Raw genomic sequence first — 23,541 nt, forward strand, 5'->3', positions numbered from 1 at the left:
GGGAGAAGGTGCGAGGAAGTCTGGAGCTGCAGGGCCGACATTAGAGGGAGTAAGAGTTGATGGTGCCGCAGGGTCCCGCGGGGGGGGGGGGGAGGAAGGAAGGAAGAAGAGGAACCGAAGCATGGCAATTGTGGGGAAGTGCAGAGCTGCAGGGAAGAGTGTTGCGGTACCCAGCTGGAGGGAGAAGGAAGATGAGGGAGGGAATTAAAGGAGATGCCAGGGCTTGGAGCGTAGGAGGAAGGTATGCCAGTCTAAGGGAAAAGGAAGGGGGAGATGTGAGAGCATGGAGGGGGAGCGAAAGATGGAAGAAAAGGAAAGGAGAGAGATGCCAGAGAATCAGGGAAGGGGAGATACCAGACTATGAGGAGAGGTGTGGGAGAGGGAAGGCGAGGAGAGAGATGCCAGACCAATGGGGTGAAAGGAGAGATGGAAGGGGGAGGCATACAGTTTCTGGAAGGGGCATAGAAGGAGAGAAGATGCCATATAGGGGAAGAGAGACGGCAGACAGTGAATGGAAGGAAGAGAGTTACAAGAAGATGAGGAAAGGAGAAACCACAGAAGACAAAGGTAGAAAAAAATTTCTATTTATTTATTGCTTTAGGAGACATGTGTCACTGTTTCTGTGAAGCATTGTATGCAGAGTCCAGCTTCTTGCTGGTTCAATTTAACCTTTGTCTATGTATTTTTATTTTATCCCCCCTTTTACAAAACTGTGAAGCGTTTTTAGCACCAGCCTTGGTGGTAGCAGCTCTGATGCTCAGAATTTTATGAGCATCAGAGCTGTTACCTCCGTAGCTAAAATCCACACTACAGTTTTGTAAAAGAGGGAGGGGTTAGTTTGTGATTACATATTCCTTACTAGGCGAAGGTGTTTTCTGTGTTCTGTGTGTTCGAAAGACATGGTTTTCTGTTAGGATTGACGGTGTAGGATTGATCTGTGCTGGTCTGGCTTGTTTAGTTTTACAATGGGTGTATTGATGTACTGCTCACTGCAATATGTAAGATGCTGCCTTTTCCTAGGTACTCATGTGTGACGTGTGGTTTGTTACTAAAAATCATGTTTTTCTTACAGATGGGGGGGGGTGCCAAAAAATGATGGGCCCCGGATGTTACATATGCTAGGTACGCCACTGTATGTAAAGATACCAGAAAGCTGGCGTAGCAAAAACTTCTAAGTTTTGAGTATTTAACCCTCCCACAATCTCACGGGCACTCGTTTCAAGTTTATTGAGATTTTGATTTAAACGCAATATCAAATATTTTCAATGCGTATAACAAAAATAAATTTGGGGAAATAAATAAAACCATTTGAACCAGTGTTCCCGCTAAGCTGCGCTGGCGTGCGCTGGCGCACAAAATATTACATCGCAGCGCACACGTTTCTCGTCACAGCGCACGATCGGAAGAGGCGTACGGCAGATGGCAGGGCGGCGAGAGGAGAATCGGGCGAGTTGGCTCATAACTTGCTGGCGCCCGATATTTTTGGCTCACGGTGAAAAAAGTTTGCTCACAACACCCGCCCGCTTAGAGGGAACACTGACCCCCACACTGAAGGACCGCTTGCACCCCCCCGACGTCCGATTCATCCCCCAGCCCCCCCCCCCGCACGGAGAAGCAGCCTACCGTTGGTTCCCAATGCCAGTGAGCCCTGCTGTATCCTCTGCCGGCGATCCCGCCCCTTCTCTGAGCCCTGCGCTGCTTCCTCTGCCGCGGTCCCGCCCCTTCTCTGATGTCAGAGAAAGGGCGGGACCGCCGACAGAGGCTGCTTTGGTTCTCAAAGTAGTAACTGAGCAGGTAAAGAATAAGAGGTTAGCTTTCATAAACTACAAAAGATCACAACAGGGGAAGATAGGCAAAATATCTGGAAAAGTTAAGAGAGGCTAGTCGTGTAGTCAGGAAAGCAAAGATACAAATGGAAGAAAAAATAGCTGACAGTAAAACAGGGAGACAAGATATTTTTCGGATATATTAGTGATAGGAAGAAGTGCAAAAATGGCATTGTGAGACTCAAAGGTGAAGGGGAGAAATATATAGAAGCTGATAAAGAAAAGGCTGACTTGCTTAACAAATATTTCTGTTCTGTGTTCACGGCTGAAATGCTGGGAGTGGGACCACAGAAGACAAACATGAATAGGAATGGAGGACTGGTAGACCCCGATTGATTTTCAGAGGGTTGTGTTTGTGAGGAGCTAGCTAAAATAAAAGAACCAACGGTAGGCTGCTTCTCCGTGCGGGGGGGTGGGGGGGGGGCTGGGGGATGAATCGGACGTCGGGGGGGGGATGCGAGCGGTCCTTCAGGGTGGGGGTGCGAGCGGTCCTTCGTGGTGGGGGTGCGAGCGGTCCTTCGTGGTGGGGATGCGAGCGGTCCTTCGGGGTAGGGGGGGCCAGAGGAGAGTCGGGACGGCAGAAGGAGGTTTTAATTCATGGAGCAGCATGCGCGGTATACACGTGTGCACGCTATATATTAATTTCTTTACATAAATTTCGGTTTCCCGCGCACTATACCCATGTGCGTGTTTTACACGGGTGTGCGGTATATTCGTGAAAATATGGTAGTTGGTATAGATAAGACAAATTAGTTAAGATATATGGGCTTTATCTGTTAATATTTCCTGTGAATAAGATTGTTAAAGCAATTAATGAACAGTTTACATATATAAGCTCTGGAATTCACAGTCAGTTAGGGTATTAGGGTTTAAAAAAAGGTTTAGCCAAATTCCTAAAAGTCCATAAACCATTATTAAAACGGACTTGGTTTGCATTGTCTGCTGTTGACTCTGTACTGTTGTTCTGTTTTGCATATGTTTGTAATATAAAAAATTTTCAATAAAAAAATATTTTCAAAAAAACAAAAACGGACTTGGTAAAAATCCACTGCTTATCCCTGGGATAAACAGCTTAAAATCTGTTTTTCTTTTTTGGGGATCTTGCCAATTACTCATGACTTGTATTAACCAATATTGGAAAATAGAAGATTAGGCTTGATGGACAATTGGTCTATTCCAGAACAGCAATGCTTATGTACTTAAAATTGTGCTTTATCAGTGTACTGACAATGCTGTATCGTCCTAGCCTAGACAGCTATCATTCCATGAGAGTAAAAGCAAAATGCATAGATGAAAAAAAAAATTAACTGTCACATGTTGACCTTGAATGCCAGCAGTTTAATTTTTGTTTGCTTGGACCAAGTACAGAGAAAACAAGAGGGGAGGAAAGAGAGAATGAAGAGAAAATGATGCTTGGGATGATGAGTGAGCATGGTTGGTGAATTTAAAGTTTTAAACATAGAAAACGGAATCCACCTAAAAGTGCCTAAAATTTAATAAAACACTGTTATGCACAGATTTTTAATACTTTCATAAGGCACCTAGGATAGAAACATCTTAAAATTACAATTTAAATAAACACCTAGAATTATAAGTTCTCATCTGGCCCCACAGTAAAGTCAACTTTCACTTTTGCTAGTTCTATGCAAATCCTCTTCTGTAAATACAGCATCCACTCTGCTACTATTTATTACTCCCACCACCATTATTACAGGTCTTTCTCCAATCTCTTCTTTGGTGAACATCGGATAAACACAACCAGTTATCCTTTTCTCCTTTCAGGCTTACAATCTCGCTTTTGTGTTTCTTTCTTCCACTCAATTAATGAAACCAAAACAAAACTCTGCTTTATATAAATTTAGGCTGCCAACTGAGCCAGATTAGCAGGTCAGGGCTGATCCAGTTCTGAGATTATCCAATATAGTCATGTGAAAAAATTAGGACACCCCATGAAATATTCAGTTCTTTAAGAAACGTTCATAAGAACGTAAGATTTGCCGCTGCTGGGTCAGACCAGTGGTCCATCGTGCCCAGCAGTCCACTCATGCGGCAGCCCTTAGGTCTGGAAAAGAAAGTGATGGAATTGTAGGTAAACAACAAAAGTTTTCCTTATTCATGAAACAAAAGATATCCACAAAAATGTGTATTCTGAGGAATAAATTAGGACACCCCCACATATCCTCCCACTTAAAGTGGCTCAAATCATACACAGGTATATCACATCAGGTGCGCATGATTAGAACACTGTTACTCAGCATTTTGAAGAAGGTTTGCCCTACTTAAATCTTAGACCAGTGTTCTTCAACCTTTTTACACTTATGGACCAGTGGAAATAAAATAATTATTTCGTGGACCGGCAAACTACTAAGACTGAAATTTTTTTTTAAAAACCATCGCCGCCCCGTCCCCGGCCCGCGAGCTCGGTCCCACAAACCATCTGATCCCATCCGCACAAGCCTCAAATAATTATGATTTTATATTGAACATATTTTATTAAAGTATAAAAAGAAACAATATTCTATACAATTGTCATTTTATAAATACAAATAATACAGGGCAAAGATCAACAAAACCCCTGTCTCCCCTCCCCTTCACATATATCCCCTCTACTATCAAGAAAACTGAATAAGCCAAATTATTACAGAATGCTACACAAATATCATGTAACAGAATACCACAGTCACACATGACAGGAATGGTGTTAGGGGAGTGGAACTAGGGCAACTGCCACCTGGTCACAGAGAGCCCTAAGCCAGCTGGAAGCTAAAGAAGCACTGCCTGGGCTTTGCACTTCCCAGTTTTGTCTAGCAAGATACATATTTCAAATCTGATATATTTGAATCACAAGATAGAAATAAAATTATTTTTTTCTACCTTTTGTCGTCTCTGGTTTCTGCTTTCATTGCCTTTTCACTCTCTTCCAGCCAGTGTCTGCCCTAAGAACATAAGAATTGCCACTGCTGGGTCAGACCAGAGGTCCATCATGACCAGCAGTCCGCTCACGTGGCGGCCCTCTGGTCTAAGACCAGCACCCTAACTGAGACTAGTCCTACCAGCGCACGTTCTTGTTCAGCAGGAACTTGTCTAACTTTGTCTTGAATCCTTGGAGGGTGTTTTCCCCTATAACAGCCTCTGGAAGAGTGTTCCAGCTTTCTACCACAGAACTTCCTTACGTTTGTACGGAATCTATCCCCTTTCAACTTTAGAGAGTGCCCTCTCGTTTTTCCTGCCTTGCAGAGGGTGAACAACCTGTCCTTAGCTACTAAGTCTATTCCCTTCAGTATCTTGAATGTTTCTATCATGTCCCCTCTCAATCTCCTCTGCTAAAGGGAGAAGAGGCCCAGTTTCTCTAATCTTTTGCTGTACGGCAACTCCTCCAGCCCCTTAACCATTTTAGTCGCTCTTCTCTGGACCCTTTCGAGTAGTTCCGTGTCCTTCATGTACGGTGACCAGTGCTGGACGCAGTACCCAGGTGAGGGCGTACCATGGCCCAGTACAGCGGCATGATAACCTTCTCTGTCTCTTCAGTCCAGCATCTGCCCCTTCCATTCACTGTCTGTCTTTCCCTGCCATCTCTCTTCCTGTCCCCCCCCCCAATTTGGTCTGGCATCCATCATCTTCCTTCTGTTCCCCTCATGGTCTGGCATCTCTGTCCTTCCCTCCCCCCTGTGGTTTTAGCATCTCTCTCTTCTCATTTCCTCCACTCAAATATGATATCATTCTCTCCTCTCTCTTCCCTTGTCTTCTCTGGTCTTCCTTATTTATTTTCTGCCTCCATCTAAATTAAATTCTTTCTTACTATTTAGTCCCGTTTCCCTCTTTTCACTGTGTCTACCCACAGCTTGTCACCCCTTTTCCTTACCCCTCCATTATCTTACTATTTTCTTCCCCTTTATTTATCTCCTCCTTCCATCCAGTATGTGTTCTTTCCCCACTTTCATTCAGCATCTGCTCTCCCCTCTCAACTAGACAAAAATAGAACCCTAAATCGAGGAGGTACACAAAACAAGATAACAAATAAAGAACCTCCCTCACCCCAAGACGTCTACAAAGATTAGGGGAAAGAGATGAAGTCCAACTCCAAACAAAGTAAAAATAAGGAGAAATCTATGATTTAAGAGTATTAAACGGACAAGCCCTCAGTCACACAGCAACCTCTGGAATCTCCAGGGAAAAGCTGTCGCGGGTTTACACCCAGAAAGGTGTTAACTGCGAAACATCCCCGGGCTTGCTCCGGATAATATTTATAGTGCCTGAATAGTGCAAATGTGCAATGTGTGAAAAACTCAAATGAAAAAAACACACATTATCAAAATGAAGAAGGAATTCATCTCTTACCCCTAAGCTGGGGGCCAAGCTGGAAAGTTAGTGTCCAAATCCAACCAAACTCAAAAATACACAGCCTGAAAGAACTTAGCTTCTCCGTGTGTAGTGGAGGTGATGATCCACAAGCAGTAAGCAAAGTAAACGTCCAACGGACTCCGTTTCGGGGGTGAACGTCCCCTTCCTCAGGAACCGCACTGCTCAATGACTCTCAAGTTCGTAAGTAAAGCAGGAAAGAAATGGCACTGGTCTGGAGAAGACGCCCTCTTTTTAACTCGCAAAAACAGAAACAGGTGGAATGAAATAGTCAGGTGACCAAGCACCTGACCAAGAAAACTCGCAAAGAGACTCGAAACAAATCCTTTAAAGAAACATTCACATTCAGTAAGTGTGTTGCCACTCAATATAGTCATTCAGACCCTTGGGGGTTAAAGATTGGAGCTCAAATATCCAGAATTGTTCTCTGTACTGAAGTCGAGTCAATCTGTCTCCCTGGTAATCCTCAAAAACTTGTTCCATAACAAACCACCTGAGATCTTGAAAGGAGTTTAATACTCTTAAATCATAGATTTCTCCTTATTTTTACTTTGTTTGGAGTTGGACTTCATCTCTTTCCCCTAATCTTTGTAGACGTCTTGGGGTGAGGGAGGTTCTTTATTCGTTATCTCCCCTCTCAACTGACATCCATCTGCCTTCTGCTCTCTCTCCCTTCTTCTCACTTCCATCATCTGTCCCCTTCTCTCTCTCATCTCCTCCATTCCATCATCTGCCCCTTCTCTCTCTCTCTCCCCCCCCCCAACTTCCATCATCTGCCCCCCTTCCTCTCACCTTTGCGGGTCACTTTCTTGCCCCTGAGGGTGGCTTATGTCAGAGGGGAAGCTTTGGCCGAGCAGAACTGCTTGCAAGGAACGGTGGAACTTACTTGATTGATGTCGATGCTGGGGCCCGTTGCCATTTGAAGGAAAAAAAAAAGGGACCTGCAAAGGCGAGAGGAAGGGAAACCTCCAGGACAACTGCTCTTTGCCCTCCTTCAGCGGCCCAAGAGTTCAGACCAACAGCGGCAGCTCTGTGTGCTTTTAACTTTGGCACAGAGCTGCCCCTAAGCAGTAGTTTAGCGCGGTTTCATGAGGCAGCCTCGGGGCCTTTGCTAGGCCGGCCTGCTTCGATGATGCGATGTGGGCCGGCCTAGCAAAGGCCCCGAGGCTGCCTCATGAAAGCGCGCTAAACTACTGTTTAGGGGCAGCTCTGTGCCGAAGTTAAAAGCAAACAGAGCTGCCGCTGGTGGTCTGGAGGTGCGGAGAAGGCAGGAGTCCCGGCACAGCGACTGCAACAGGAAGTTGCAAGTCAGCTGACGCCGGCCTTTCGTTGCGGCGGGGACCAAATCCTTCGCGGACTGGCAAGATTTTTTTGCGGACCAACACCGGTCCACGGACCGGCGGTTGAAGAACTGTGCCTTAGACTTTTAGTTTGGTGTGCTCATGACTGCTGTGGTAAGAGTGAACACCATAGTGAGATTAAAAGAGCTGTCTGAGGCTTTCAGAAAGATTATAGCAGTTTATAAGTCTGGTAAGGGATTTAAAAAGATCTCGAAAGAATTTGACATTAGCCATTCCACGGTCCGGAAAATAGTATACAAGTTGGAGAACTTTCCAAACAACTGCCAAAATGCCCAGGTTTGGCCGTCCAAGAAAGTGGACCCCCAGAGTAGACCACAAGATGCTAAAAGAAGTCTCCAAAAACCCTAAAATGTCATCACGGGACATACAGCAGGCTCTTACTACTATTGATGTGAAAGTGCATGCCTCTACAATCAGAAAGAGACTGCACAAATTTAACTTGTATGGGAGGTGTGCAAGGAGGAAACCTTTGCTCTCTAAGAGAAATATTCACTTTAATCTGCCTAACCATCACAACACTTCAGAATTTCTAACTCTGATCTCTGACCTTTCTTTAACTCCTCTTTTTTCTTCGCCAACCCACACAGCTGGCAATACAATAGACATGATCTTCTGCCCTATAATTTATTCCGATCTATTTCATAACTTTCAATTCCATCATTTACCCTGGTCTGATCACTTACTTATCAGTTGGCACTTAGATTCTCCTGTATCCTCTAGAATAGTTCAAAAATTAAACAAGAACGACATTTACATAACCCGTAATACTAATAAAATCACTCTTACTTCCATCCAGAACCATTTCAATCTAAACCTCACTGACTTTTCTTCTCTTCCTCTTGATGAACAAACTCTTTGGGGTTCATCCACCAACTCCCTTCTAGATTCCCTAGCACCTCAACAGGAAAAAAAGAAAAATACTCCTAACCTGGCCTATAAAAAACAATCTTGGTACAACGAAAACCTAACTATTTTACGTAGACAGCTTCGCTCCATAGAGCATAAATGGCGAAAAACCAAATTACACAATTACTTAATTCTTTACAGAGAAAAATCTTCTTGTTATAAAAAAGCCATACAACAAGCCAAAAAAGAATATTTTGCAAAACTTATTCTTTCTACTCGCAACTCTTCTACACTCTTTAATCTTGTTCAATCACACTCAAAATATTCTACTAAAAAACTTCCTCAAACTTCCACTCCCTCTGCAATTGAACTACTAAAGTTCTTTGATAATAAAATCAAGAATATCAGAACACAGTTTGATACTCCCTCTTCTTCTTCTTCCCCACACAATCCCAACGATTCCATTACTCTATCTTTCAGTACTTTTTCTACCTTTAAAATGCCCTCTCTAGCCAATTTACTTCTCATATTACAATCCCTTAATACTCCTAACACTCCTTTGGAAAGTATTCCACCTTTCATCCTAAAAAAATTCTTTTCTTTCTTTGGCCCATATCTTTGGGACATGATATCTAATTCACTCTCCAACAGCTTTGTTCCCACGACATGGAAAACTGCCCTTGTCTTCCCAAAAATTAAACATTACAAATTAGATACTGCCATTCCAGCAAACTATCGACCTATCGCAAACCTTCCACTTATATCAAAACTAACGGAAAAAATCATTCACACACAATTATCTGAATTTATTGAAAAAACCTCTACTTTACACCCCTGTCAAACCGGCTTTCGTTCTTCTTATTCTACAGAATTATCTCTATTAGGCTTAATTTCAACCATTCACTACTATCTTGATCATCAAAAATCTGTTCTTCTTATCTCACTTGATCTCTCTGCAGCCTTTGACACCATAGACCATTCTCTCCTCTTAAACAGACTTAAAGAATGCGGTATCACAGGCGCCGCATTATCCTGGTTCTCATCCTATTTCCAAGAACGCAGTTTCAAAGTTTCTGCCAACAACGAAATCTCTTCTTCCTTATCTTTAACGTATGGTGTCCCACAAGGTTCTATTCTTTCTCCATTATTATTTAATATATTTCTATCGCCTCTCTTAACCTTAGCACAATCTATTGGATTCACGATCTTTGCCTACGCTGATGACATTCAACTACTTCATCCTATTAATACATCTAATAATTCTGTTATCAAATCTATAAACAATAAATTGGATTCAATAGACGACTGGCTTCACCTCAATAAACTTGCACTCAACATAGAAAAATCTCGCGGTCTTGTATTTTCAACCAAAAAGTTAGAAACTCTCCCAGAAAAAATTTCTATCAAATCCATCCCAATCCAAATGGAGACAAAAATAAAACTCTTAGGTATTACCATTGATAACAGCCTTTCATTCCATGACCATCTAAGTACAGTAGTAAAAACTTGTTTCTATAAACTCCGCTTAATACGCTCATTGACTTCAATGTTAGAAACTGAATCTATCAAAATTCTTGTCCATTCACTGATTATTTCCCATTTAGACTACTGTAATTCCCTTTTCAATGGATTACCACAAAAAGAAATTCGACGCCTTCAATTAATCCAAAACTCGGCTATAAAACTTATTTACAACTTAGGCAAATATGACCATGTCACACCAGCTTTGAAAGATGCTCATTGGCTTCCTGTGACACATCGTATCACCTACAAAATTATTTTACTGACATTCAAAATAAAATCTTCACACTTGCCATTATTTCTTCACAAATTACTCATTCCTCAATATTCCTCTCGAACTCTGAGATCTACAAATCAAAATTTTCTTCTAATTCCGTCTATAAAAGAATTTTATTACACACGAAAAATAAATTTTGCGGTATCTGCCCCGACATTATGGAATTCTCTTCCACAACCACTCCGAGAAGAACTAAATCTTGATAAATTTAAGAAGAGCTTAAAAACATTCCTATTCCGACGCATTTTCCTCCGTTTAAACTTTTCTTTATTATCATACTTTTACATACTACTCTACATCACTTACATTTTTTCCCCACCCTATTTGTTATAACCCTAACCTTACTATCTCCATTTCTTCTCTCCACAATGTAACTTTACCCACCCTTTCCCCGTCTGCCCTCACCATCCAGTTTGTTATGTTAAAGTCATTAATGTTCACTACATATTTTAATTTAATTAATATTTTATAATTATTTGTACCTCTTTTTAGAAAAAAAATTTTTTTTTTAAATTTTATGTAAACCGGCTAGATATTTGCTTGATAGTCGGTATATTAAAACTCTAATAAACTTGAAACTTGAAAACTTGAAACATCAAGGCCAGACTGAAGTTTGCCAGAGATAATTTAGACAAATACCAGGACTTCTGGAATAATGTTCCATGGACAGATGAGTCTAAAATTGAATTATTTAATATTCTTGTGAATTATGTTAAAATTTAAATAAATAATAATAAAAATAATAAAATTGATTTGGACACCAGAAAAGAGGACATGTTTGGCGTACACCAAATACAGCTCTCCAGGAAAAGAACATCATACCAACTGTGAAGCATGGAGGTGGAAGTGTCATGGTTTGGGGATGCTATACTGAAGCAGGACCTGGCCAGCTCACCATCATAGTATTCACCATGAATTCTATTGTGTATCAGAGGGTGCTTGAGGAACATGTGAGACCATCTGTAAGAAAATTAAAGCTGAAGAGGAACTGGACCCTGCAACACGACAATGACCCAAAACATATCAGTAAATCCACTAAGGACTGGCTGAAAACTAAGAAATGGAGAGTTTTGGAGTGGCCAAGTCAAAGCCCTGATCTTAATCCCATTGAGATGCTATGGGGTGGTTTGAAATGGTCTGTACATGCAAGAAACCCTCAAACATCTCACAGCTGAAAGAATTCTGCATTGAGGAGTGGGCCAAACTTTCCTCAGAACAATGTCAGAGACTAGTAGATGGCTACAAGAAGCATCTCACTGCAGTTATTTCAGCCAAAGAGGGTAACACTAGCTATTAGGGTGTTCTAATATATTCCTCAGTTAGAATACACATTTTTGTGGATATCTTTTGTTTCATGAGTAAATCAAGGAAAGTTTGTGTTGTTTACCTGCAATTACATCACTTTCTTTTCCAGAGATAAATTAAAAAAAAATAAAATTTGATATCGATATGTGAACATTTCTTAAGAAAGAACTGACTATTTCATGGGGTGTCCGAATTTTTCACACAACTGTACACTGAACTTATATGTCTGATTTCCCAATTAAACTCCCTAAGAAAAGCAAGGCTACAAAGTCCCTGTATGCAACTGGGTAGATCCAGGACTGGATCCTGTTTTCTGCTTTAATATAAATGTTAAATGCATCCACCTAAACACAAATCATCAATACCACAAATACAACATTATAAGATACAAGTGCTACTATATGTATCTTTTTGTGACTCAGCCCCTTCCCTATACCTGTGGACTATATATTCCTGATCCCATCACTTCACATACATCATGCATTCTCAACCTCTTGGGGGACACCAAGTCCCATCTGGGTTTCTAGATAGCCACTATGAACATGCAAGAAGTAGATTTGCACACCAATGAGGAAGTGCAAACCTATTTCATGCATATTCATTGTGGATATCCAGAAAACCCAATGGAACTTAGTGTGCCCAAGAGCTGGATTAAGAAACCCCAACCACCACACTCATCTTGCACTCAACCCTACTCTATTCATCGATCTTAGAACAATGTTTATTGGCATTTGATATACTACCCTATCTTGGAGAAGTTCAGGGTGGTGTACAACTTTTTCTGTAAGGTACTTTAAGCATTATCCCATCTGTCCCACTGGCCTCACAATCTACAGCAGTGGTTCCCAACCCCATCCTGGAGGTCCACCAGCCAGTCAGGTTTTTGGAATAGCCCTGAGTATACATGAGAGAGATTTGCATATAATGGATGTGATGGGCATGCAAATTTGCTCCATGCATATTCATTAGGGCTATCCTAAAAACCTGACTGGCTGGTTATCCTCCAGGACAGGGCTGGGAACCACTGATCTACAGGTGGGCCAAAAGTAGATATACAGTAATTCATTATTTCTTTTTATTTTACAGGTGTCTTGAATAATATTTGTATGAAGTTTTTGTATCAATTACATCATTTCACTTGATTATCGTTCAGTACTGTATTATACCTATAAAATACATATAAAATAAAAAAAAGAAATAATACTGTATACCTACTTTTGGCTCACACTGTATGTGCCAATTACAATATTAAGCCATGCCAATACTATTTGGCTCTTCAGCACCACCCTTTCTTCCTAATGCTTTATATAGCTCCAACTATGCAGCTCAAGTCCTGTATACTGCTACACCCATGTCTGTATTTAGTTTTATAATTTTCCAATTCAGTAAACAATACTTAAACCTTAAATTGTGCTACCATAACCTTGCATCCTAGTGCAAAATTTCAAAATCTGTCAGTTCAGACCTTGCCATAACCAAAATAGCAACTCGGAGTTATACAGCACCCAGAACCTAGATTTGTCACTTCACCCCAGGTTAACGCTAAAAAGGCTAATTCAGTACTGACGCCCCAACAGAGGCAAGTATAAACGCTAAACTAATGGAATAAAAATGACTAGACAAAAGCTATTCAGCTGACCTACTGTGAAGCTACACTCCCATCCAACAATCACTATAGTCATTCTCAAACTCTAGCTCTTTCCTTCCAAATTCCCAACCTAACATCTGATGCTATAAAAGCATCAACACACAATCTCATCATTCTTGCGCTTCCCCCCCCCCAACCAACTTCCAGTTCAGACATAATGACATGACATAGACGATGTCCCCCCCCAAAAAAATAAAGTGAAATCGGTTAATACAAAAAAATAATTCAGAGTCTCTCGCCTATAACCCTTTCATTCCCCAGCAGTCAAAGTCAAAGAGAGACACTGAAGCCGGAGCTAAACATCCAAGTCCCTTCTTTAGAGACATAAGAACAGCTGGAGGAGGAGTTCGGGGGGGTGGTGGGGGTGGGGGTGAAGAGTCTAGTTCTAATATGGTTACACACACACACGCACGCGAAAAGCCGTTGGGGGCCAGCACGAGCCGTTCACCTCAGTCAACTCTCCTTTCCCATGCGATTTTCCCTCGAAACACAAAAGAAAAAAAATAAAAAATTAAAAGCAACCCTCACACTCTCCGCCAAGCTACGACTCCGACCAAATAAGAACCCCCCCCTCTCCCCCCACACAAACAAAAAAAAATTGGCAGCGCACGCACCGCCAATCTCACTACCTGCAAATGTGCTCACAAAGCGGCCACCGTCACGTGACCGCCAGGGCCCGCCCGCTCGACGTCTTAACAGCGAGTGACGTAAGACGCCTGGGCTGGAGGAATGAGGCGGTGCTGAGGGGGAAGCGTAAGCAGACACCCCCCTCCCCCACACCCTGTCAGCAGTATCTGTGTCTGGTTGGGGTTTTTTTTCTCGTTGGAAGAAAAGTGATGATTTTAAAACATAAAAGGTAAGTAAGTCTGTTTATAGTCTATTGATGGCTAGTGAATAGTATTCTGTGTAAACAGAAATAAAGCGCCAGCTGTCTACAAACCTAATTTAGCTTATAACCGGCTCCTGTTGAGGTCTGACTGACCTCACATCCGGAGGCAGTACGAACGGTCTTTTGCCCAGAGATGGGGGTAAGGGTTAGCCTCTTCCAGTTTCTTTGTGGGCCGCTACTCGAATTTTGACGCTGGGCGTGTCGAGAGGTTGCATTTCATACACCACCGTTTGACGTTGGTGATGGCGCAATGGGGGGAGGGGCTTGGCGGGATTCGTAAGAGCTGTCAACATGTCTGTAAGGTCGAAAAGTAGACGAGATAAAAAGCATATTAAAAAATATTACTTTATTAAACACTTTTGATACAAGCAGCTGGTACAGCTTTTATAACTGACCTTTTCTCCTTCCCAAAAGCTCACACCTGAACTTTGTATCTCCACCAGCTAGATTCAGAGGATGTAAATTCAAAAGTCATCGTTGACATCTTCTCGCATATCAAGCAGCATTATGGGGTAAAGACCTGGAACAATTACTTATGCTTGCTAATAATTATGGGGAATTCAGGAGACACCTAAAAACATACCTGTTCCTGAAGTAGTTAGGCAGTTGATTTGCACAATCTTTCCCACAATAACCGATCTCTAGAGCCGCTAGTCACTAGTTTTAACCTGCCAGTTCTCAATTTGTGAAAACCTAGGCACTAAATATAGCCAGTTTGAATGAAGAATATTCTCATATAACAGCCAGCTTCAGTTAGATGTTACCTCACTGATTTCCCAAACTTCATTCTGTATAATTTCACAATATTTTCAGGTCCTCAAGTTGTAGCATTTTTAATCATTGTAAACCACATAGAACTTCACGGTCCTGCAGGATATAAACTGTTGTTTATTATTATTATTATTATTATTAATAAATACCTCAATTCTAAACATTTTTTTGAACAGTCTTCAGAATGTGCCACCACCAGCCAATTGATTTCTCAGCTGAACTGTTGTTATGGCAAGTTTATCCTCATCAGACTAACACAACTAACGGGTTTTAGCTTCACATTGCTATAAAAAATATTATGCAGGCAGGTGACATCTTCATGACTAATTTTTGTTAAGGCGGCTGGCTACCTTTTATAAAATTAAACCATTCTGAGCTCCCCTAGGTGAACAGTATAGAAAATTGAATAAATAATAAGAGTAATAGCAGTACAAAAAGGGACATATAATAACTTTATAAAGATATGGGGGCCATTGGAAAAATATTGTGATGAATAGACATTTCTTTTCTGTTCCTTCTTAGTTTTATCTAGCACACTCAAGGGAGGAGGGGGGATTTGGGATGTTATTAAATACGAGATGTTATAATATGTTGTATAACATTGCATATTCTATTTTAATTGAGAATGGGATGAAAGGGGGAGGGGGGGAGTTTTACACTATTATAGTTCATATGTTAGATAATATAGTGCTACATTGAAATTATTTTTATGATATATTTTTATGCACTTATTGTATGATTTGAAAATGAATAAAGATTTTTAAAAAAAGAAAAAGAAAATTGAATAAATAAATTTAACTCTACCCTTTCTTTTTTATCCAACAATAACCATTTCTTAATCCACAACTTAACTTTTGCCTCCTATCCCATGACTCTTTAATTTTCTCAGGAGCCTCTCATGAGGAACTTTATCAAAAGCTTTCTTAAAATCTAGATGCCCTACCTCCAACGGCTCACCTTTATCACACCTTCAAAGAAGTCAAGCAAAGTGGTAAGGCAAGATCTCCCTTTGCTGAACCTATGCTGTCTCTGGCACACATAGCCATGATTTAATGGGACCATTTACATAGTAGATGACAGCAGATAAAGACCTGAATGGTCCATCTAGTCTGCCCATCCTGATTCAATCTAAAAATTTGTTGTTTTTTTCTTCTTCTTAGCTATTTCTGGGCAAGAATCCATAGCTCTGTCCGTACTGTGCTTAGGTTCCAACTACTGAAGTCTCCATCAAAGCTCACTCACTCCAGTCCATCTACACCAGTGGTCTCAAACTCAAACCCTTTGCAGGGCCACATTTTGGATTTGTAGGTACTTGGAGGGCCTCAGAAAAATAGTTAATGTCTTAAAGAAATGACAATTTTGCATGAGTTAAAACTCTTTATAGTTTATAAATCTTTTCTTTTGGCTAAGTCTTAATAATAATATTATAATTTATAGCTGAAGAGACATATGATCAAGAAAATGTTTTATTTTACTTTTGTGATTATGATAAACATACCAAGCGCCTCAAAATAGTACCTGGCGGGCTACAAGTTGCCCCCGGGCCGTGAGTTTGAGACCACTGATTTACACCCTCCATTAAAGCCCTCCCCAGCCCATCCTACATCTAGGCATCGACAAGTAGTTGGGTCTTTAATAATTTCTTAAAGTTGCACAATCTCAGATGTCTAGATAGACTGTTCCACAGATGTACACCAGCGATACAGAACAGTCTCATGTTAGAAGTCACATAACGCACTCCCTTTTCCTTTACTGCTGTTAATTTCATCCCTCCCTCCCTCCGATCTTAGTGTCCTTCCTGGTTTATATATCTCCCACATGCACCAAAACAGGTTGGAGCCAACCTATACAACACCTGGTGGACTATTGTAAGGACTTTATGCTGTATTCTGTCTTATTGGAAACAGCGAGACTGTTTCAAGGCAGGTGAAATATGTGCCATTTCAGGTGTATTTGTAATTAGCCTTGCAGCCAAGTTCATTACTAACTGCAAGGTCTTATTCTTTACCTGGGTCAATCCAAGATAAAGTGAATTGCAGTAATCCAACTTTGGCAAGATTAATTCCTGTTCTACCATCCTAAAGTCAGAGTATGTTAGCATTGGTTTTAATCTGTACAAAGTACCCAATTGTGTGTATCCCCCATGGCTAGTTTTCAAAATCTGCTTGCTCAGTGAAAGTGCCAAGTCTAGGCAAACACTCAATATTGTCAGTTCCTGTTTTAATTTCACTTCTGCCCCTAGCACATCCAAGAAATCTACTTGAAAATCCTCTAAATTATGTCCCACAACTATAACTTCAGTTTTTCCAACATTTAATTGCAATCCATGTGATGACATCCACAAACCTACCTATTCTATGTAATAGTTCAATCTTTGCTCAACATCTTGTTTATTTTTTCCCAATTACAGCACAAGCAGAAGCCAAAAAAGCAAGCCCCACCCTGGAAGCTACAAAAATTACTCCAATCAACTCAGGAGATCCCTGCAGACCAAATATGGAACACCTTTAAGCCACTAACAGTAAATGAAACAGAAAGTCTTCTAAAGAAACTGTTCAACCATACCAGTTCAACATTTGCCCCTCATACCTGCTAACTACTGCGCACCTGAAACAATTGTCAACTGGCTCAAACTCCTATGCAACCTCCTAAATCAAGGCCAGCTCCTGGCTGAAATGGGAAAGATAGCTCTTACACCCGTTCCAAAATCACAAAATGCAGACCCTTCTATTCCCTCAAACTACAGGCCCATTGCTGTTATTCCCATACTTACCAAGCTCCTAGAAACCCATATATACAAACAACTCACTAACTACATGGAACAATATTCCATCCTTCACCCCTCTCAGTTTGGATTCTGACCGCAAAACAATACTCCTCATCCTCACCACCAAATTCAAACAGATACTAAGCACAGGCCATCAAGCTGCACTCCTTCAAGTCGACATATTTGCAGCTTTCGATTCAGCAAACCACCAGCTTCTCCTAACAAAAATGGCAGACACAGGAATCACAGGCACCACACTTAACTAGTTCAATGATTTTCTACAGAACAGAGAATACCTTTTTGTGGAGTACCTCAGGATTCCCTCCTTCCCCATACTATTTAACCTTTTTCTGAGCTCTCTTGGTAATAAGGCATGCACCAATAATGAATGCCTGCTATCATACGCGGACGATATTCTCATTTTCCTCATAACAGAGGACCAACTAGATGCTTTAAACAAAATTGCTGACATCAAGAAGATACAATCATGGGCCAAACTCAAGCTGAATAAAACCAAAATCCTCTGGTTCCACTCTCTTCTACAAACAGCACCCAAACATGTTGCGCTCCTTACCGTAGAGAGAACAGACATAGACGAGTCATCCAAAGTACTGGGTGTCATACTAGATTCAACCCTATCCCTCGCACCACAAGTCTTGAATCTCTGGAGTAAAACCTTCTCCATGAGACAGTTGAGACTCATAAGGACCTACTTTCACAAACGACACTTCACCATCCTTGTATAAATGTTAGTTTTGTTGCAATTAGACTTATAATTCCCTCTACATAGGTATCAACACAACACTGCCCGCAAACTAAAACTAATACAAAACACTGCAATCAGACTCATCTTCAGGCTGAAAAAATACAGTCCAATATCTACTTACCTCAAACAGCTACATTGGTTACTCATCAATACTCAATATGAACAATCTACATAAAAGTAAAATAATCCACATAAAAACCTTAAGGACCTAGTCCGCTGAGCATATAGGACCCAACATGGTCCGTGTTTCAACAACATAGTCTTCTTCAGGGGTCCTTTAAATGATAGGGTAACATTGGAATATGTAAGCAAATAAGAACAATCTCTGTGTTGGTGAATCTAAGGATGCAAGTGGCATCATGCATAGAGGTGATGTGTAAGAGTCAAAAGATATATAGGTGACTGGTGAGATCTAAGAATAATTGAAGCTAGTGAGAGAATGTGACCAAGTTTGTAAAGGTGAAGGATAAGAATGAAGGTGATGAATGAAAAGTGGAGAGTTACTTAAATGAAATATATATGGACCCCTGAAGAAAACTATCTTGTCGAAACACAGATTGCGCTGGGTCTTACACTCTCAGCGGACTAGGTCCTTAAGGTTTTTATGTGTATTATTTTACTTTTATGTGGATTGTTCACGTTGACTTTTGGAACTTTTAATTTTCAATAAAGTCCATTTCAGGAACATCATCACTCCACAGTGTTTTTTTGGTTTCTCTTTAATTTTCATCTCTCTGGATCTCCCAGAGTCAATTTCTTTGTTTTGGTTACTCATCAATACTAAAATAAACTTAATAATGTCATGTATAATCTCTCAGATCCTCTATGGAAATTCCACAACACCTCTCAGACTTATTCAACCCCTTATGGCCCACCTAGAATAGTTATCTTAAACTTTTTTCAGTTGAATTATCCCTCAAAAGCCTCAAGCACAAACGTGCCTTTAGCACCATGCATATGTCGGCACAAAGCTTTGGAACAACCATTCTGAAGCCATCAGATCCAAATCGAACTACCTCACTTTCTGAAAGAAACTCAAGACTCATCTCTTTGACACCATTTTCACCCAAGAAAACTGACCAGTAATGCCCCTAGTCACCCCATAAACTGCACTGGTCCAAGTGTACTGCTCAATCACCAGAAAATGGACTATAACAGTCAATCAGTATCACATAGCTTCAAGAATATACTCTTTACTATACTTGGTTACTGCTAGTTTGTGTCTCTTTAGAAATTGCACAGTAGGGATCTCTACTTTTAGCATCCTTTTCATACAGTATTAACTCTCCGATTGTATTATCCCCCTCACATCTGTCTTATCATGTATTACTAAGCGCTTCTTGTATTATTTTTAAATTGTATTAATTTAAATAGCATTGTAAGTCACCGTGAACCTAGTTATCCATTGTGAACATAAGCAATGCCTCCGCTGGGTCAGACCTGAGGTCCATTGTGCCCAGCAGTCCGCTCACGCAGCGGCCCAACAGGTCCAGGACCCGTGCAGTAATCCTCTAATCTATACCCTTTTCCAGCAGGAAATTGTCCAATCCTTTCTTGAAACCCAGTTCCGTACTCTGCCCTATTACTCCCTCTGGAAGCGCATTCCAGGTGTCCACCACACATTGGGTAAAGAAGAACTTCCTAGCATTCATTTTGAATCTGTCCCCTTTCAACTTTTCCGAATGCCCTCTTGTTCTTTTATTTTTCGAAAGTTTTAAGAATCTGTCCCTCTCTACTCTCTCTACGCCCTTCATGATCTTTTAAGTCTCTATCATTTCCCCTCTAAGTCTCCTCTTCTCCAGGGAAAAGAGTCCCAGTTTCTTAAATCTCTCAGCATTTGAAAGGTTTTCCATACCTTTTATCAGACGTGTCGCTCTCCTCTGAACCCTCTCAAGTAACGCCATATCATTCTTAAGGTATGGCAACCAATATTGGATGCAGTACTCCAGATGTGGACGCCCCATCGTCCAATACAACGGCAGGATAACTTCTTTCGTTCTGGTAGTAATACCCTTCTTGATTATACCTAGCATTCTATTTGCTCTCTTAGTGGCCGAGGCGCACTGTACCATCGGCTTCATTGTCATGTCCACCATTACCCCCAGTCCCTTTCTTGGGTACTCTCATTCAATAACATCCCTCCCATCGTATAGTTGTACCTCGGGTTTCTGCTTCCCACATGTAATACTTTACATTTCTCAACATTGAACTTCATCTGCCATCTCGTCGCCCATTCCCCTAGTTTGTTCAAGTCCCTTTGCAATTCTTCGCAGTTCTCTTTGGTCCGAGCTCCACTAAATAGTTTGGTGTGGTCCGCAAATTTTATTATCTCACACTTCGTCCCTGTTTCTAGATCATTTATGAATATATTAAATAGCAGCGGCCCAAGCACCGAGCCCTGCGGAACACCACTCGTGACCCTCCTCCAGTCTGAGTAGTGGCCCTTTACTCCTACCCTCTGTTTCCTACCCACCAACCAGTTTCTGATCCATCTATGTACGTCTCCTTCCACCCCATAGTTCTTCAGTTTCCAAAGTAGGCGTTCATGGGGTACCTTGTCAAAGGCTTTTTGGAAATCTAGATATATGGTGTCTCCTCTGTCCATCCGTTTGTTAATTCCTTCGAAGTGCAATAAGTTTGTTAGGTACGATTTCCCCTTGCAGAAACCATGTTGGTTGGTTATCAGAAGTTCGTTTCTTTCAAGATGTTCATCGATGTTTTCTTTTATCAGTGCTTCCGCCATTTTCCCCAGAACAGAGGTCAGTCTCACTTGCTTATAGTACATGAACAGGAAATAACTGAAATTCAAAACCATTGTAAACAGTTGCAACACCAATACCTCCTAGTAGTCTCCATTTAAGAAAGCTAGCAGTTTCAGAGCTTCCAGAGCTTTAAAGCTCTTACACTAGCTTGAAAATTCTTCAATAGAATGGTCCCATCCTACATGGCAAAAAAACTAATATACATACCCAACCGACCCCTGCGATCACCAGCCGAGAGAAGATTGTCCACCCCACCGGCATGAACCCTCCTACTAGAAAGTGCCCGCAAACACTCATGCTCACACTTCCTTCCCAAATTATGGAACACAATCCCACCAACCATTAGATCACTGACAGGCTTACTAAACTTCAGGAAAGCAGTAAAAGCCCACCTATTTACCTGACTCTTGCAACACGCCCCTAACCTCTATTTCTACCTCAGCAAAATTATTCTGCCACATTGAATGTATCCTCCATTTGACTTACAGACAGACCTACTATCCACAGGAAACTTCCCGTCTGAGCAAGGTCATATAATGATTACCCAAATTCTAAAAAACGCAAAAGAACCACCTAACTCCCCATCTAACTATAGACCAATCGCCAGCATCCCCCTATTTACCAAAATAGCGGAAGGGATGGTAAAGGCGGAACTTTCCGTATACCTTGAGAAATTCAACATTCTATGTGACAACCAATCAGGCTTTCGCGCGGACCATAGCACTAAAACCATCATAGCCTCCCTTCTCGACCACCTCCACACGCTCTTCAGTCAGGGCTCAAGTGCCCTGATCATACAACTCGACCTGAGCAGTGCCTTTGACCTGGTCGACCACACCATTCTCCTTGAATGCCTAGCTCACATTGGCATCTCAGACCAGGTCCTTAACTGGTTCCAGGGTTTCCTACAAAATAGATCATACAAGGTATTTAAGAATAACTCTTTCTCTTACTGCTGGGACAACACCTGTGGGGTCCCGCAGGGCTCCCCCCTATCCCCCATCCTATTCAACGTATACCTAGCCTCCCTAGGTAAACTCTTACACAACCTAAATCTCAAATTCTTTATTTATGCAGACGATATCACAATAGCCATCTCACTAACCAACTTTTCACAAGAACTACTCGATCACATTACAAACATTCTCAACCAGATAGAACTCTGGATGCTTTCATTCAGACTGAAACTAAACCCCGACAAATCAAAATTCTTCCTAGCCTCCCCCAAAGATAAAATCAAGGAAACCACAATTCAACTAAACGGAAAGATCTTCCCCCTTGATCCGACCATAAAAATTCTGGGAGTCACGCTGGACAAAAACCTATCCCTAGAAAACCATACCGACATCATCGTTAGGAAAAGCTTCTCGGTGCTCTGGAAACTTCGCACCATAAAAAAATACTTCAATGACACTGCATTCCGCCTACTTGTACAATCCTCCATCCTCAGCATTCTCGACTACTGCAACATCATTTTCCTTAACGCCACAAAGAAAAATACCAGGAGACTAAAAATAATCCAAAATACCGCAGTGCGCCTCATTTTTGGCCTAAAGAAATGGGAACATGTCACCCCTTTCTACCACCAACTACACTGGCTGCCATTTGAATCTAGAGTTCTTTTTAAATTTGCATGCTTCTGTTACAAATCGGTTAACGGTTCTTCTCCTAGTTACATAAATACCCACTTTAACCTTTATTGCAACAACAGGACATCACGCAGAATTCAACTGTTCGCCTTCCCTTCGCCAAAACACTGTCTTCTCAAAAGATTCCTCGATAGAACTTTTGCCTTCCAAGCAGCCAAGTCGAACCCATGGCTAGCCCAGATGATACTCGAGGCCCCCACTTACTTTGCCTTCAGAAAACTACTAAAAACTTACCTACTCAGCAAACATGACCCTTAATTAATCCCTTCACCCCACATAACACCGGCCCCACCCCTCCCCTTTCGCCCTCACCAGATCCTCCCTTGTCCCACTCCCTACTTCCCTTGTCTAGTTCGATCAAAGCTGCAATTTCTGTTAAATTGCTGTACATTTTCCCTTCATTGCAGACTATTGTAAACTGCTGTAACTTCCTCGCTGACTGCTGTAAATTGTTGTAATCTATCGTAAATCTAATTGTAATTTGTTGTAAATCTGCTTGTAACTTGTTGTAAATAAGCTTGTCAATGCAGATCATTTGTTAATTGATGTAAACCGCCTAGAACTCGCTGGGTATGGCGGTATAGCACAGTTACTTACCGTAACAGGTGTTATCCAGGGACAGCAGGCATATATTCTCACATGTGGGTGACGTCATCTACGGAGCCCCGGCGCGGACAGCTTTTCAAGCAAACTTGATTGAAGTTTCAAGTTTGCACACTGCACCACGCATGTGCATGCCTTCTCGCCCACTAGAGGACGCATCCCACCTCGTGGTCCTCAGTTCCATAACTAGC

At 41.4% G+C, this 23,541-nt stretch overlaps 1 protein-coding gene and 1 long non-coding RNA gene across 5 annotated transcripts in view; one reads left to right on the top strand and one right to left on the bottom strand.

Annotated features, from left to right (window-relative positions):
• Positions 1-14,211, bottom strand: part of UBAP2 (ubiquitin associated protein 2) — a 553,760-nt gene extending 539,549 nt beyond the window's left edge. The window contains exon 1 of one of the 4 annotated variants that reach the window (XM_033935342.1): positions 14,084-14,211. The gene's annotated coding sequence lies outside the window, so the exon portion shown is untranslated. Of the gene's footprint in view, positions 1-13,591; positions 13,721-13,772; positions 13,904-14,083 lie in introns of those variants that run through there. The other 3 variants (XM_033935354.1, XM_033935341.1, XM_033935344.1) reach the window with 3 other exon arrangements.
• Positions 13,861-19,854, top strand: LOC117356315. The gene is made up of 4 exons (XR_004538616.1): positions 13,861-13,999; positions 14,447-14,544; positions 15,693-15,794; positions 17,214-19,854. It is a non-coding gene; the product is annotated as an uncharacterized LOC117356315 (long non-coding RNA).
• Positions 19,855-23,541: the final 3,687 nt, after the last annotated feature.

Source organism: Geotrypetes seraphini, chromosome 1 (genome assembly GCF_902459505.1).
Source record: "Geotrypetes seraphini chromosome 1, aGeoSer1.1, whole genome shotgun sequence".
NCBI lineage: Eukaryota > Metazoa > Chordata > Amphibia > Gymnophiona > Dermophiidae > Geotrypetes > Geotrypetes seraphini.